The sequence below is a fragment of the Psammomys obesus genome, unplaced genomic scaffold (assembly GCF_907164565.1).
Source record: "Psammomys obesus unplaced genomic scaffold, mPsaObe1.curated_primary_1811, whole genome shotgun sequence".
NCBI lineage: Eukaryota > Metazoa > Chordata > Mammalia > Rodentia > Muridae > Psammomys > Psammomys obesus.
The window spans coordinates 19,053,483-19,071,596 of record NW_026596064.1 but is presented as its reverse complement, the minus strand read 5'-3'; positions in this window follow the sequence as shown (position 1 = coordinate 19,071,596).

Sequence of the window (18,114 nt, the reverse complement as noted above, 5' to 3'; positions counted from 1 at the left end):
GAAGAAGAAGAAGAAGAAGAAGAAGAAGAAGAAGAAGAAGAAGAAGAAGAAGAAGAAGAAGAAGAAGAAGAAGAAACATATGTATAATCTTCCCATTGCCATGTGCCTGTGCTGCTGTCTTCAAGCGAACTCAGTGAGGACCAACAAGGGCAAGGTGGGAGAGGGCAGATGGTTTGAAAAGGAAGGGGTATCAAAGCTCTGGCTGCAACCCACAGCCTGTAAGTTGTTAATGATGGCAGGCACTTGGCAGCTGTTGTACCACACAGTTGTTATTCTAGGTACATTCACCTGCTGTTATAGCCCTGATGTTAAAGATAAAAAGCACAGGATTGGATCTGACACATAGACTGGAGAACAGGTAAAAATAAGCTGAAGAAATTCTTGCAAACAGCGTTGTCTGAGAATGAGAGGGTTTGACCAGCCTGGAAATTTGAGATAGTGTGACAGATTTTTCTCTGACTTCTAAATGTCAGTGTATTTCCTGACATATATTTTATGTAAACAATAACCATCTCCAAACTGTATACATGAAATGCTGAAAACCTATGCTCTTGAGATGGAACAAATCTATTCACATGGTGGAATAAGAGGAACAATTTATCATTACCTCAGTAAGGTCAACTTTTCTATGATATTGGACAACAGCACTAATGAATTAGGAAGTTTTAATAAATGCTTTTTTTCATGAAAAATGAATAAAGAAGAAAATCAAGTTATTTCATGTAAAAGTCATTCCTGAAAGGGAAGAGAAACCAAACCAGCTGATAAAACTCTGATTTCAAAGATGGAGTCATAATGCATTTCACTTCCTTTTTATATAAAAAAATTGTACGATATATTTTCATCAATATTATTTCCCTTCTCTCAATTCCTCCAAGATCTCCCTAAAGTTTCATGTTCTTTTACTCTCTTAAAAATAAAAACAAGTCAAAAATCTGTGCATGTGTCTGTGTGCCTCATTTAAAATTTTAGAAGCATTTGCCAGATAATACACACACACACACACACACACACACACACTGCAAGAAAACAAGCAATAACTCATGCTGTTCATTTGCATCGGCCAGCTATTCCTGAGATTCCTGAGACTCAAGCTTGCCCTTGAATGTTGTTGATACATCTGTATTACTCCACTGAAGAAAAATAATTTTCCCATTCATATCAAGTATCAAATATGAAGAGCTTTTTGTTTGGGGGTGGGAATTTGTTGCCACTTGCTCTTCTCTGGGCTGATATTTTATCTGGCTTGAACTTGTGCATGTCTTGTGTATGTTGTGAGAGTCTCTGTGAGTTCACTAAGAACTTCGACCCTAGTTTGTGTTTGTGTTTTTCTTGTAGTCTTCCATACCTTCTGGTTCTGAAAATCTTTCTGCCTTCTCTTCCACATAGATCCCTAGATCATGAGAGGTAGGATGTGAGAAAGCGATCCATTTAGAGCTCAGTGTTCCAAAAGCTCTCCGCACACTGGATATTTGTGAGCCCCTGTGCTATTTACCACCTATTGCAAGATGAATCTTCTCTTATGAGAGTTGAACAGTGCATTGACCACAGATTAGGAGAGATTTTTGGATCCATGTGTCACATTCTCACTTTTATTTGGATAAAATTTTACTCTTAATTACTTAGTTCATAGGATTATAAAAGACTTAAATGGTAGGCTACATTCATTCTTTTATTTTATTTTTGTTGGTATGTTTTTTATTATTCAAATGTTTTTCTTTTTATTAGTATGTCTATTATTAAGAGATGTCTTTATACAAATTCCATGTATGTATAAAAGCCATTCTCTTCATATTATTGCTTCCACCTGTTGCTCTTTTATCCCTTTTCAATCTTTCATGTCCTCCTTCTGCCACTATTGAACTTTTCCCCCGTAAGTTGCTCTTCCTTTGGTATATTCCTTTTGTCCTCAAGACTTTTCTACTTTAAACCAAACTCCACCCTGCTGTAAAGGAGGGACAATATGCGTTTTCTGTTACCTATCCTATGTTCATGGTTGAGACTCCTAAAAGGCATCAGAGGAACATATGTAAGGGTATTTAGTGTAAGTTTTAAAAGGCACAGAAACCTTCATAAGAAAACGCAGAACCAGATATACTTCAGGCGGAATCATAGTGAAATGTCAAGGAACCTGAGGAACTGAGCAAAGTCTGTCTGCTTAAAATCTTCTGTGGCATTTCCGTTTTAGAGATCAAATTGTCATTTCTTCCACAATCAGGGAGGCATCTTGCACATGAGACTTTCATGACTTGTACAAAAGAAGCCAATAAATTTTTAAAGTTTTGATTCCTTAGGAGAGAAATGTGGGATGTGGGGGAGGGGCAGTTCTTTTTGTATATTCAGTTTCTCAAAGTTTCCCATCTTAAAACACTTAACATTCAAAGTTCAGTCTTGGCAAAGCATGTCATTAACCCTGTTAATATGGCGAATGGCACCAGATGACCTCTTGAGACTATCGCTATTTCACATTTCCTAGCTGTATTTGTGGTTAGGTATAGATGTGTGATAGTGTTGGCAAATGGCGTGTGGAAGCCTGTACCTGACATTTATGATTCTTCTTGATATGCCCTGCCAGAGTGCATTGGGAGCTATAGTGAAGACTGAGGAGTCATGTGGTAGAAAGTGGCATAACAGCCTCGTAGTGTATGCTGATTGTGGACCTGACCCAACAATAGTAAGCTTATGTTGTACTACCTAGGGCTACCAAAATTAATATGTGAAGTGTGTGTTACACTCTTATATTCTTAATGTAAGACACTACAAATACGTCCCACACATAGAGTCATTCAGTTCATGTATGAAAACGTTGATCTCAGGTGCTTTGGGTTGATGCTAAATGATTAACCCTGGTGATAATAATAACATATACACATACATACAGTCTCAACTCATTCTTCACAATGCATGTACATACTTCTAAGCAAGCATAGAAATTGTTCCCAACAAATTCTGAGATCTACTTCTACTGACTCAATATGAGTTAAAAAGTAAATTCGTCAGCATTTAATTTTTTTTTTCACAAATTCAGAAGTTGTGAACAATTGATCTAGATGCTTCATCCAATTTTCAGACCTAAACATTCGGTAAGTCTGAGGTGAGGGGGTGAAAAAAAATGCCACAAACATGACTCAGGTTCAGGTGTCAGGAAGTGTCCCATCCGTTTTACAGACTCCGGGATCAGACTGAGCAGTACAAACCCTGAATCCTGGACTGTTCGCTTGGAGGCTGGGCATTATCTAGAAAAGTAAGAGGCTATAGAAAGAGTAAAAATTCCAGGATACAAAGGGATTCTGTTTGAAATATCAAAAAGAAAAAGGAAATCTGCATGGGCTCTTGCTTCCTTTGACCTTGTACTTCTAAAGCAGACAGATATTATTATTATACATGATCTATGTACACGTATATATGATTCCCATCTTCCCAAAGCTTTGAGTCTCCTTTGTCCTTTGAAGCTTCAGCCTTTCAAAATAAGAGCTGTATTGTTTTTCACTCCTGGATCTTTCTCCCCAGCTTCAGGCCTCCTGCCCAGACACACTCTTCTCTGCTCTGGCTCTGGCTCCTCTGAGCTGTCTCATTCCTGCTGCTGCACACTGTGATTTAAGGTACTCTGTGTTTTCCTTCTCTTACCATCAAGCCTTTGATTCACATACAGAGGGATACATTATTGATCACATTTTGGCTGCTGCTCTTAGCTTGCTGGTTCTGCACTACTAACTAATAAGCTCATAAGAGAAGAGTGAAGGGTCTGGCTACATTTAAAAAGCTAGTGGATGACGATCCTGCTGCCTCCACTCTGCAAGCTTTTAGAAAAGCTTCTGGCTTGCCTGCTATAAGCCCATATTTTGTAACATCTGCCACCTTACTCTGCAGAGACCAGGTATTCTGAACCCCAGGCTGAGAAGACCTGCTGGGGTGAAAACAATGATATTCTCCTGTACGGAGGGCTATTCTCCATAGTAAGGAACGGGCAGGTGTGTGTGTGTGTGTGTGTGTGTGTGTGTGTGTGTGTGTGTGTGTGTTGCCAAACATTTCATAGAAAAACAGAAGAAGCCATGTTAATATTAAACCCAGAGGTTGTTCATACTACACAACTGCCTAAGCGCTGAGTTACATCCCCAGCCCAAGCAGGTATTATAAACTAGATTAAATTATGCATGTTTATATAAGCATAATATGTTAGTACATAGGTTTGTCATGCTCTCACCATATACAGATGCACAAAATCAATTTGTTAGGCTTTTTTTTTTTGAGACACAATAGATGCTTCTTAACTATAGCCACCTTATTTGCACAATAGGAAACTACCAATTTCTCCTTCCGTGGAAACTCTGTAAAGCCCTACCAATCTCTCCCTATTAAACCAACTTCTAAGCTATGATGCATGTATGTTATTTTTACTCTGCATGAGAATATTTAGGCTGAAAAAAACATCTCATGTGCCAAATGCTAGAAAACGTCACTATCTTTTCGTACTGAAACCAGCCAAGTTGGCATCCCAGCTAATAATCACAGCAGAGGTAAGATGGAAGTTTCAGTTCATTGGCTGTGAATAGTGAGAGAGGTTTCTCTGCTCTAGAATCTCCCCATTGCCCAGCCCATACCCTCTCACTCCTTTCAAAATCACTGGGAAGTTCAGTAACTCATTAAATTAGATTAATTCATCTAATCTCATATCTTTCCCTTCTTACACTCAAATGTCTTATTCAAAATAGCTTTTGATGAGAATTGATAGACTAAGATCAGAAAGGAGAGGAGAACCTCCCCTATCAGTGGACTTGGGGAGTGGCATGCATGCAGAAAGGGGAGGGAGGGTGGGATCGGAGGGGAGGAGGGATGGGCTTATGGGGGGGATACAAAATGAATAAAGTGTAATTAATAAAAAATTAAAAAAAAAAAGAAAAAATAGCTTTTAAAATGACCGGTGCTTACTTCTCAGTCTAGTCACAGCACCAATAAAGGTTCCTTCACATTTGTGTGTGTCTTCACACACAATGTTCCTTCACATTGTGTGTATGCAGCAAGTTCTAGAAAAATCTTGATGGATTACCTCTTTTGCATAAATTACTGAGAATTCTTAGAGATAAGAATTATGCAGCCTTTTTTTTTCAAAATAGCATAGGTAGACAGCTGATGACTTTAAAAGATCTCTATTTTATATTATTATCTGGAAACATTTATATTGGCTGAACTCATGTCAGCATCTCTAACTATCATCTACTTACCCTCCCCCACTTACCTAGATTCATATTCTTGATTTCTAAGATTACTTATATCTGACATTTTGTTTTGAGTATGTAGATAAAGCCGAATAATGGAAACATCCTCTGGGAACAGTAACCATGGGAAATGGAGCATCACACTTTATAGTTCATCTTTTATATTTGTTTGAAATGTTAGCGAAATGCAAATATTTTAATTTTAGAGGAAGGAAGTTAGTAGGGCTTGTATATTATAGAGAATAACTTTTTTTCTATTAATTTCAATGCTTCAAAAACTGGCTTGGTGTGATAAAGCACGAATATGTTCTAAGCATTAGGGAGGCAAAGACAGAGGATCCTAAGTTGGAGGTCAACCTGTACCCTAGAGAAATTTCCCCTCTAGCTGAGACAATGTAGCAAGATCCTGTCACAAAAAAAGACATACAACAAACAGAATCTTCTATGAGTCTATGTTCTAATATTGTGACTTAACAGTTACATATAATTATGGTTCCAATCATTTTTCCAAAAATGAATCTTGAAAGTTGAAGGCAGAATTATGGCTCTATCAGACCCTAACAGTTCATAGAGACAGAGGGGATTGCAATAAAACATTTTGAAGAGAGAGGTCAAGGTGAGTTTTTTCTCTGTGTTGCATGGAGGAAACTAGAGCGGTCCTTAGGGAAATTGCTGTCTAGTCTGGCCTGCTTTTTCTTGGCCTCCAGTGAATTCCACTTAACCACTTATAACTCAGTTTCCTCATTTATAAAATATAGAAAATGTATTGGATGATATCTAAGGGCTCTCAAGCACAGAAATCTATACAATTCTATGAAACACCATTTTTTCTCCCACATGTAATTGACAAGATGTGGTAATGAGCTGAGGCCCAGGATCTTATTCTTCCTCAGTGAACACTCGCTCTGTCCTACAGATTGAAGTTATTGGCAAGGCTTGTTTTTCCCCTTTGCACCTGATTTTAAGTGAGAACAAATTTTCTATATTCAACCTCAGGGAGCCTTTTATCTGCTGGGAAAAACTAAGCAGGTCCAGAAATGTCCACCGGACAGAACACAGCATCAGTCAGAGCCAGCAAAGGCATGCACAACAGACAAAGCTTTGATCAAAAACGATAGTAAGGTTTAAAACAAAGAAACAAACAATAACAACAAACTAAAGCCCAAAGCAACAGCTCATTTGGTGGTTTGAGATTTTGTTTTTGTGGTATTTTCTTTTCTATATCATTCAGCCTAACTTTTCTTCCTTAGCATGGATATAAAAAGAGATTGTAGGAACAGGCCAGCAGAGCACTGTTAAACAGTGTGCCCCTGGGAGCCCTGTGCAGTCTGAAACATCTTTAAGGAACATCTGCCATGCATCAGGTCATGCTAAGCACTAAATACTCAATGATTAGGCCGTACTTTGAAGAATATAGGATTCGATGTCCTATTTGTTATGGTAGTGTGTCTCATGCAAAGAGGATGAATCAGATATACGGAAAAACTAAGGGGATGCTGGTCAGCTCCAGAAAACAAACAAAAAATAAAATAGTTTTCAACTGGTCTTTAAATACAAGTAACACCTATCAGAAATGCAGTCTTGTCCTCTATGGGCCCTCCTCTCCTGCAAGCTGTAAGGAGCACGGCAAGTTTGTCCTGAAGGACTGGATAAGTGAAACAAACTTAGCAACACTAGTAAAGTGTAGACGCCCTGCTGGGGTGAAGATGAATGGAAACACAACTGGGAACTATATCACAGCTAGGTGTGAATAGAGAGAAAAACAAAACAAAGAAAATATTTCTATTGTAGAATGATTCAGAGTAAGACTCGTAGCCAAGTATAGAAAGGAGCTGGAAGCTGCGTGAAAAAGTACAAACACTGTTTTATTTTTATGTGTTAGCTTAAATTAAGCCAACACATATTTAAAAAGTATCATTGTTTCCTGCATTCTTCCACTTCTTCAGCTTGTTTTTCTTCTAGTAGAGTCATGGAATTGCCACACTTCTTCATTCAGGGAGATGACATGGTCTTAATGATCACTTGTGATCATTAAGTGATCACTTGTTTGGAAAATAAAAGAAACGATTCTGTTAAAAGGTCTTCCACGAGCCATCGATATATATGGCCGGAGCTGTTATGGAATATAATGATGTAAACCTTCCACAAAGCTTGTATGCAAATGATAATTAATAGACAGTTACTCAATGCTATTAGCAGATTTACAACCTACCAGGCACTTAGCGAAAGAACAATATAGAAAGAGCTAACTCTTTTGCCTTGTGACTATGGAGCAAAATACACGGTGAACAAATTTTACCTAACAAGTGATCCTAAAACAAGGCATCAATGGCAGATTATTATCTAATCATCACCATCTAATTATTATTTCAAGTATCTTGAGGTCTGAGAAATATTTACCAAGCCCTGAGTGATGTCCAAGCTTCCGTTATTTATTAAAAAAAAAATCTTGCACAATGTAGACTTGTGTTTTCAGAGCTAAAAGACTAGCTTCCTTCCCTCCACTTGCAGGTTTTCAATATACGTGCTTATTCTAAATAGCAGAGTGCTAGGACCCTGTGTAACTATGACTAACATTAATGCATTGTTGACACTTCATTGTTTGTACAGGACTAAGGAATTACACATATTATTTCATTCATTCTACAAAGAACAAAGTTGAAACATTCAAGGTTTTATGTATGGCCTTCCACCCCATTACCACAATAAAACGGTGAGTTTGATGTTTTCTGGCAATCCAACTGTTTCTAAAATCCCTAAGAACTCCAAAGTCATTCGCATGAAATAGAGTAAAGAATTTCGAAACAAGAAACTACAGAAGGTGGAGACAAATTATGAATGGAACCTAGTCTCAAGATGCTCATGGCTTTTTCTCAATGAAGCATGCACTTCTCTCTATTCTATGAAACTGAAAATGCTTATTTTTATTTTATCTCAAAATCCATTGGTAATTTTGCTTGATATGGAAGGTGATTTGAGCTGTTCTCTTGCTGTCCAGAATAAAGTGCATATTTTGAACATAATACAAGATAACTCTAGGTCCTGCCATTAATGAAACAAATCCAGGCTTAATTTTATATACTCTGATGTTCTTAAGTACCAATGCTCCATGTATACAAACATCACTGGCTTGAGGATGTAGTCAAATCTTAACAAATTAATTTGGTTGAATATACAGAGTATAAAGAACATGGAGGAGAAGAGAGGAGAAGTCTAAACTTGGAAAGATGTTATTACTCTTAGTGGGGAAAAGTCATTTACTTTAAGGGGAGATTTTGGAGGCTGTGGATAGTCATGTAAGAGACAATCTGTTATCTAAGACCACTTTCACGGCTATCTGTGGATTCTACCTCAGTGAGTGTACACATATGTACCTGTTCTACTCAGCCTGATAACACGGTGTTTCTGGCTCAGTGTGGTGTTGGTTCTCCTCCCAAGGGTCCAGCCTGTTGTTGAGGACAGGGTCCAGGCTGAGGGGGTGGGAGGCAAGGAGTCATTTCTCAGACACCTGGAGTCAGAAGAATGTAATCCGACGGCGCAAGGATGCAGGTTACGTAACTTTGGGCAACCAGTCAGCTTCCTCCACACCATCTCTGAGCCTGCTATTGGTTGGTTGTCTGTAGGTGAACCTTACTCTCCAAGGTAAGGTCTACAGGTCACGCACTTTCTGCCAGACCAACTACTTCCATAATCACATCAACGGAAGCTGCCCCAGGGCATGAGCCCCAATGGCGCTTTATTGTGGATGCCCACAGGGTGGTACACATTCTAAAACTGGACAGCGTAACTCTTTCTAGACGTTCATGGCAGTAGCTTTTGGGATGCTCATCGTTGATGCTGAGTCATTATTACTGGCAAAAGTGCTGAAAACAAAGTCATAAAAATAAAATGCTTATTTTGCACCAAAAAATAACATCTTACCAGACTTTGAGCTCTCATAGAAACATGATAAATACCATATTTAACTTTTAATGATTCATCCTATTATTAATAGATAAATTTAAAATTTTTACATAATATACAAATACATGTTGAAAGTTGAATATTTAAAACGATTCCAGTTAATTTGGTAATTTTTAACAGTGGATCATCTTAATGCAGCTTTTGAAATAGTCTCTTTGGAAAGGCAACTATATACAACTTGGAAGAGTTTATATAAGATAAAGGGGTATCCCTAAAACTTGTCCTTGTCATTTACTAAGTACAGAGAAAAGAAATGTGCACACAAGGTGATACGAGAGGACACAGATGGGGAAATGTTTTCACTTCACCCAAAGCAATAATAATTAATGGACTAAATTCAACAGGCCAAACTAAATCTTGAAGGAAGGACAAAGATCCATAGAGAATTTGACTGTCTAGAAGTCATTTCTTACCTTATTTGTATTGTTTGTAAAACATTGGCCAACAGATTCGTTCTAACTTCCCAGTGGTAGAGAAATACATTAGAAGTAAACCAGTAAGTGGTTTGCTTCATTCAGATCAGGGTTGATAGTCTACACACCGCACACACACACACACACGTGCTCATATGCATATACACATGCACACATTAATCTAGTAAATGATCTTGATGTGAATTACTACTCCTATCTTGAGCTTATGTTATCACTATATTTAACCTGAAAGTATGAGACTAGCAATGGTGGTGCTGCTAATGAGTCTGCTGGAATAATTCTGCAGAGACCTGCAGAAGTGCCTGCTGCCTTAATTATCACATCTATGTTAGTGGAAAGAATCATAAACTGTAGCGGCAATGGCCTCCTGAAGAGGAAAAAAAATACTAAGCTATCACAGTCCATGAGACTCTGCCTTCAAATGTTCATGCCTATATATCTATTATGTTGGTGTATCAATCTTCATTATTAAATGTCTCTTCCTAATTAACATATTAGTGAAAAACAAGTTTGTGTTGAATAATTTCCATTTATTTCCCTATGACCTCTTTGTTTGGGGGTTGTGATGGAAAGGCCTTTACTCTGCCACAGATGATCATCCTCGCTTTGGATGAGCAAGTGGTCCTGATGTTGGAAGGATCGTGCATTAGTTCCATCTGTGTTTTGTTGTTAACAGACCTCACTTTTTTTTTTAAATTTTTTTTTTGAATTTTATTTTTTTCTTATCAGTTACATTTTATTAACTCTGTATACCAGCCATGTCCCGATCCCTCATTCCCTCCCAGTCCCTCCCTCCCTCCCTCATCTCCACCGTGCTCCTTGCCAAGTCCACTAATAGGGGGGACCTCCTCCCCATTCATCTGATCCTGTTTTATGAGGTATCTTCAGGACTGGCTGCAAAGCCCTCCTCTGTGGCCTAACAGGACTGTTCCTCCCTTGGGGGGTGGGGAGGCCAAAGAGCCAGTCATATTTACCAAATATTCTGACTTCCCGTCCATGAAAAAGCATAGTGATCTAAATGCAGTTAAAGTTCAACTTTCCCATACTAATTTCTAGATGCAAAGTGTTTAGTCTCTTGCTGATATTTGAGGTATTAATTCATTAAACTACTATGTTAAAGAATAAGTCAGAGTTACTAAAAAATAACTCATTAATGCATTCATTAGGATTGCATTGATTGTTCTTGTGTGGATAACAACATGATAAGAACTGTGTTAGCTGCCTACCCCAAGATCTGGTAGCTTTTAATGAAAAACAAGCATCTTCTCGGAGAGTGCAGTAAATAAGGGAACCATGATAAATGCATCACTACCCACAGAAACACAGATAAAACAACATCGTATTTAGCCTCAGGCTATCTCTAAATGCTCATCTTTACTGTGTTCCCTTGATGGTTGAACATTATATAAAGAGTGTTCATTTGCACATGCTGCTGCTCCTCTAAGAAGACCTCTTCAAACAGCGCTCTTTGAAATGTGAGCGCAGCCTTTAGTGGCAGTGCCTTGTGATGCCCTTCAATTAAAAACAAACATGAATACGTCTTTAGCCTGTCAAACTTTCATCTGTGTTGGTGATTTTTTAAATAGATGTTTTTAAAAAGAGAGGTTACAAGGATAAATCATAAAAGTAGCTTTAACCACAGCTAAAATATCCTATTTATAGTGCTGGAATACTGATTTTTTGTTATACAAAGAATATATATATATATATTTCCTATATTAAAATCCATGGTATGGAAGTACAAAATGTATCATGAAAAAAGATAATGATCTTTTTACTAGAATACAATTTTCTTTTATTTTTGAAATTATAATATAATTGCATCATTTCTCTTTTCTTTCTTTTTCCAAAATCTTTCCATATAGCCCTCTTGTTTCCTTTCAAATGGCCTCTTTTCTACATTAATTTTTGTTACAGGCATATATACAGGTATATTCCAAAATAAAAATGTCACATGTATAATATATATATATATATATATATATATATATATATATATATATATATATATATACATATAATGTAAAATATATAATGGTACTTGGGTTTGTGTTTTCAGGTCTAAAAATTTGATTTTGGAGAACCAATCGATTTGCCCTTTCCTTGAGAAGACTATTTCTCCCACTCTTGGAGTTTGTTAGCTGCCTGTATTTCTTTATGCAGAGAAAAATAAATTTTCTGCATGGGGAGATCACTCACTTCCCTTTAGCATGTAAGTGCCCATGTGCTAGGAGTCCAGGGAACAGAAGGCCCTAGGGTTGTGCTACCCGATGTCAAACACTGACTCATTTAAGTTGATGGGCCATTTTAACTTATTGAGTTTGTTCGGGTTCCTCCTGCTTTCCCAGAGATCTAACGCTGTAGGCCCTACTTGTTTATCTTCTGAAATGGTTTTACTTTGAGAGGAAAATAAAATTCAGAAATATAGACTTTCAGATTTTAGTTTTTTTTCTTTTGATTTGAGAAATCAATAGAAATAAAATGTGAATCTGTCAAAGTACAAGTTTATCATACCAATAATATATACATATATGCACATAGGTATATACAAAAGGAGATATTTTCTGTGCATTATAGATATATGTATATATATATACATATATATATATACATATATATATATATATGAAAATATCTAATCTCATATTTAAATACATTTAATTACAATGGTATCTACTGTTTCCTTGACTGGATTCTTCTTGCTTTAAATCAAATTGATAAAGTCTTATTGGACCAACTTCTAAAGTTCTTTTATGCTTCTTCTTCCCAGTTTTCCACTGTCATTAAGATAAAGTCCCAGCTTTCATAAACTTACACATATCACCTGAACTTACCTTTTTAATGATTCCCTTATGAGCTTCTGTTATCCAAAAGCTACTGGTAACTCAAAAGCAGCAATAAAAAGAAATGGGGGATAATAACAATAAAAGAAAGTGTATTGGAAGAAGAAATTGTCCAGGGAATTTAGAAATAGCTAGTTTTCTGAGAATATTTGATCAAGAAGGAGTGCTGGCCCATAGTTTAATCATCACCAACTATACTCTTACTAGGTAATGTACCTTAGGTTGTTTCTACCCCTAAAACACTTTTCAGAAGTCACTCCAGATTTTGATTTGTCTAGATTAGGCTAACACAATTGCCAAGCCACCTGCTTCATGCTACCACTTCATCTTATATATAATGTGGCAAAGTTGGTCACATGAAGCCTGCTCTGTGCGTTAGGCAGCTGAGTTTCTCTGAGAACTGCTCAAAGTAGAGCCTCCCACTTCCCCCTGCTTCCCTGGAAGGGCATGCATGCACTCTTTATTCTTTTATTAACTGATTTATTCACATTCACATTTACAGAGTCCTCATGTCCTGTAAATACTCTGAAGACTCTAGGTAGTTTTGTTGAAGCTGTTCAGTGACATATTCTGCATTTATCGACTAATGCTTCTAGTTCCAGTTCTGATGGGGTTGTCTAGGTATGCTTTCTTAATATAGGTATTAATATAGGTATTTCTTAATATAGGTAGAATTTCCTGTTCAGAGAATATTGTCCTGTTCTCATCAGAGATAACAACCTGTATTTCCTCATGGCTATGATTTTCATGACAGATGCTTAGAAATTCACAAACACACATTCACAAACACACGCGTGCACACACATACACACGAGAAAGAGAGAGAGAGAGAGAGAGAGAGTTTGATTTTATTTATTTTTCCCATGGTAGGAGTAAGAATTTGAAGTGAAATCAATCTATGTGCCAAATAACCAATCAACTGGCAAAAATCTCATCCCAGCACTACAGGGGCAGAGGGAGGCCAGCCTAGTTTATAAAACGAGCCCAGGACAGCCAAAGCTCTGTTACACAGAGAAACCCTGTCTCGAAAAACACAAACAAACAAAAAATAATAATATCATTACCATCCTAGCAGCTCTTGACCACTGTGGGGCAAAACTAAGCCTGGTCCCCACAGTCATAGTTGCAAGATTTTGTTTATCTATCAATGAATCTAAATAAATGAGTGTTGTGTATGTGTGTGTGAGAGAGAAAACAAATGTAATTCGCAATAGCTGGTGTTTTAAAGAGGCCTTAATGAAATTATATTTAATCCTCCCCTATTTTCTGAGTTCTGGTGCCAGATGGAGAGCAACTGGGGTGTTGACGACATCCAGGTTGAGGGCTTCAAACAGAAGGAGGTATGTGGAGTGTATGGAAAGGCTGGGATAGGTGCAAAGGGGAAGAGGGAACAAAAGGACAGAATCCATAAGCTCAAGTCAAAATCAGATTTCAAAACAGCCTTTGCTGCTAACTCTAGCATGGAGATGAAGAGTTGCAACCCCTCCTTGCCTACTGTGGAAAGGCAGACACAGGTAGCATATGCACCTCCAGTGCTGATGCTTCCTGTCTTCACGGAGGCCAGCAGATGGAGCAGAAGCTTGTTACTTGAAGCCTGCTTCTTTCTCACGGACCATGGCCATCAAGCTTCCACTGGATGCTGCTCTCTTCTCTCTGAGCCAACATTCCTCCATTCAGCATAAAATTGTTTTGGGTGGCAATTCTTTTGTATACATATGCCAGGAGCTAAGTTTTACATCAGACATTGCATTTTAAATTCGTACCGCCACAATGAGGAAATGTTGTTCAGGTTTAATATACAATATCAGCTATTGAAAAGAAGCAAGAGAAGGACTAAGTGGAGAACATGACTCCCCACTTCTTCCCGTTCAAGACCTTAACTTCCAGACTGGCTGTCAATTGTCCCCCAGATCCTTTGATGAGTTCAATCTTGAGAGCGGAGTGTGGGCTCTCTAGGCCCTTATCTTGCACACAGTGCTCTGTAGGCTCTCTGTAAAGCAAATACTGCCAACATGTTTTTGTCTGGCTAACAGATCAAGTGCCGTTCCCACAGACACTGAATTTTAGAAGAGCGCAACAAAAACTCTATGCACTGCCTAATTACAGGCCTTTCTGTAGTTTCCTACTCATGAAAATTCATCTTAACATAAAGGAATGAAACTGTCTTTATTATACAAATTACCTTGAATTTATTCCATGAGCCTGTCCTAACTTATGAAATGTTTTGGCAGCTTTCACAAAATGATTTTGGGCCAGGTTATTTGTAAACATCTTACAACTGATCTTGACACTTACTGAAGTTTAATAAGAATGAATAATAACTTATAACATCATATTTGTCTAGAAGGTTATTCTGCAAGTTCGTGTTACTAAATGTCGGGAAAGCCCAGGCCTCCCAGCGCTTTACTTACCCTCACACTGGACAATGTTTTCTACCCTTGTTTTCTAATACCATAGTTTCATGGAATCCCAACGATTTAAATGGAAGAAACTTCACTTAATCGGGTCAATATCAAGAAGTCAATGGCTTTCTGTCAATCAATAACAATACCAGGTACTATAACTTAGAAGTGAAATGTTGGTAAATACTCATTCATAAAAACACAGACGATCAGTATAAACTAAACTTTCCATTTTCCTTAAGTATTGGCTTGCAAATATTTAGGAAATTATGAGTTTGGGATTTGATAATAATTTTAAACAAATTCACTTTTACGTTAGGTGTGTTTGAGGGGGAGCATGGAGCACAATTTCTCCATAGCTATGAAATTCTAAGTAGGTTCTATTAGTCTGAAAACAATGAGTTACTGAGACAGCTGGATGCCATAGCTAACAGAGGAATGAGGACTATCTCTGCACTCAAAATTTGTTCCAGGGCTACTCTCTGTCAGTAGAAGCAAAGAAGGACTATGTTCAACCATGAGTGGCTCTTTTCACCCTTCGGCATTTTCTGTACATATTATGTACGGTGCTTATCTGCTATTATCAATTTGTGGTGTTAACTACTGTGCAGACGATGATGAGAAGTGAAAATTAAAAGTAGCATACAGCCTTACCAAATTAGAACCTTAATGAGAGAAGATCTCTTCCTCATTAAATTTTTCCCTGTCTCTTCTAAACCAATTTTTGTGCCTCCTACTGTTACGCCCATTTGATTCTTCAAACCATGCTTTAAGAAAGAATTTCCACCTTTGATTAAGGAGGGTCAATTATTTCATTAGTGAAATAATTAATTATGTCAAAACCTACATAATATCCCCGTACTTTGCCCATGAAATTAGATCACATTGTCATAGTTTTTCCCTGAAGGTAGATAGTAATTGAGGATAGACATTTCTATCTATAATGTCAGGTAACCCTGTCCAAAATTAGAGATTTATAATTCTGAAGAAGGTGGAAACATGGTATAAAATTATCTTTAATGCAAAAGTGTAAGCAAAGTTCTTTTGTTCCTTATAATATCCTTGATCAGAATTCAAGGTATGATTCTCTGCTTTGTTGAACTTGAAAATCACCTCATAGTTAGACAAAATTCACCCTTCACGAACAAAAACAAATAGGTGGGTTTAACAATTATCGGGAACCACCATCAAACTGATAACTCTCATCTGGTCTGGTATAGAATTGATAAGTAGTGCAGGAGAGATAACATCTGGTCATTTTCAAGATTCTTTAGTGGTCGTGAAATAGAGTTCAATAGATTTTTGCTTTAGTAGTGATAGTAGTGGTAGGGTCAGTTCAGAGAGGAAACAAGCTTAATTCAAATGTTGTTTCTTCTCCATCAGTTGGGACTATACTAACTTCTTAGTGATGGTATTAGGATTAAAAGATAATATGCCTAAAATATTAGATGTGTTAAACATTAAAAAAAATGAGTGAGGTATCCCAGAAGCAGAAAGACACACATAGTATATACTCACTTATAAGTGGATATTAGATATTAGACATGTAATATAAGATAAACATGCTAAAATCTGTACAACTAAAGAAGCTAAGCTAGAAGGAGGATGATGATCAATCCTCCCTCAGAAGGCAAAAGGGATGGACATTGGAAGAAGGAGAAAACAGGGACCAGCACAGGAGCCTACCACAGAGGGCCTCTGAAAGACTCTACCCAGAAGGGTATTAAGGCAGATAGTGAGATACATAGCCAAACTTTGGGCAGAGTGCATGGAATCCTATGAAAAAAGAGGAAGATATTAGGATCAGGAGAGTACAGGAGCTCCACAAGGAGAGCAACAGAACCAAAACTTTTGGGCACAGGGGGTCTTTTCTGAGACAGATACTCCAGCCAAGGACTATTCATGGAGATAACCTAGAAGCCCTGTTCAGATAGAGCCCATGGTAGCACAGTATCCTAGTAAGGGGAACAGGGACTGTCTCTGACATGCACTCAGAGGCAGGCTCTTTGACCGCCCCCTCCCCCCAAGGGGAGAGCAATCTTGCCAGGCCAGAGGGGAAGACAGTGCAGCCAGTCCTGATGAGACCTGATAGGCTAGGGTCAGATGGAAGGGGAGAAGGACCTCCCCAATCAGAGAGGGGCATGGGAGGAGATGAGGGAGGTAGAGTGGGATTGGGAGGGAAAGTGGGAGGGGCTACAGCTGGGATACAAAGTAAATAAACTGTAATTAATATAAAAATTAATTAAAAATAGTTGCTTATTACAATGTTGTTCTAACTTAAAATAACTTTTTTGCAGATCCCACCGTTTACCTGCAAATTTCATGATTTCCTTGTTTATTTTTTTTTTGTTTTGTTTTTTGTTTTTTGCTGAGTAATATTCCATTGTGTAGCTGTGCCACAATTTCTTTATCCATTCCTCCACTGAGGGGCATCTGGGCTGTTTTCAGCTTCTGGCTATTACAAGTAAGGCTGCTACAAACATGGTTGAACAAATGTCCTTTTTGTGTACTTGAGCCTCATTTGGGTGTATGCCTAGGAGTGGTATAGCTGTATCTTGAGGAAGAGCTATTCCTAGTTGTCTGAGGACATGCCAGATTGTTTTCAGAGTGGTTGTACAAGTTTACATTCCCACCAGCAGTGGAGGAGGGTTCCCCTTTCTCCACAACCTCTCCAGCATGTGTTGTCACTTGAGTTTTTGATTTTAGCCATTCTGATGGGTGTAACGTGAAATCTTAGGGTCATTTTGATTTGAATTTCCCTTATGACTAAGGGATATTTCTTTAAGTGTTTCTCTGCCATTCAATATTCCTCTATTGAGAATTCTCTGTTTAGCTCTGTAGTCCATTTTTTAATTGGATTACTTGATTTGTTGCTGTTTAACTTCTTGAGTTCTTTATATATACTGGATATTAGTTCTCTGTCAGATATAGGGTTGGTGAAGATTCTTTCCCAATCTGTAGACAATCGTTTTGGAAAATATCATCCTGAGTGAGCTATCCCAGGAGCAGAAAGACGCACATGGTATATATTCACTCGTATAGACATATAATATAGGATAAACCTACTAAAATCTGTACACCTAAAGAAACTAATCAATAGGGAGGACTCTTGCTAAAATGCTCAATTCCTATCCAAAAAGGCATAGAGGATGAATATCAGAAGAAGGAGAAAAGAGGGAACAAGTCAGGAGCCTGACACAGAGGACTTCTGAAAGGCTCTGCCCTGCAGGTTATCAATGCAGATGCTGAGACTTAA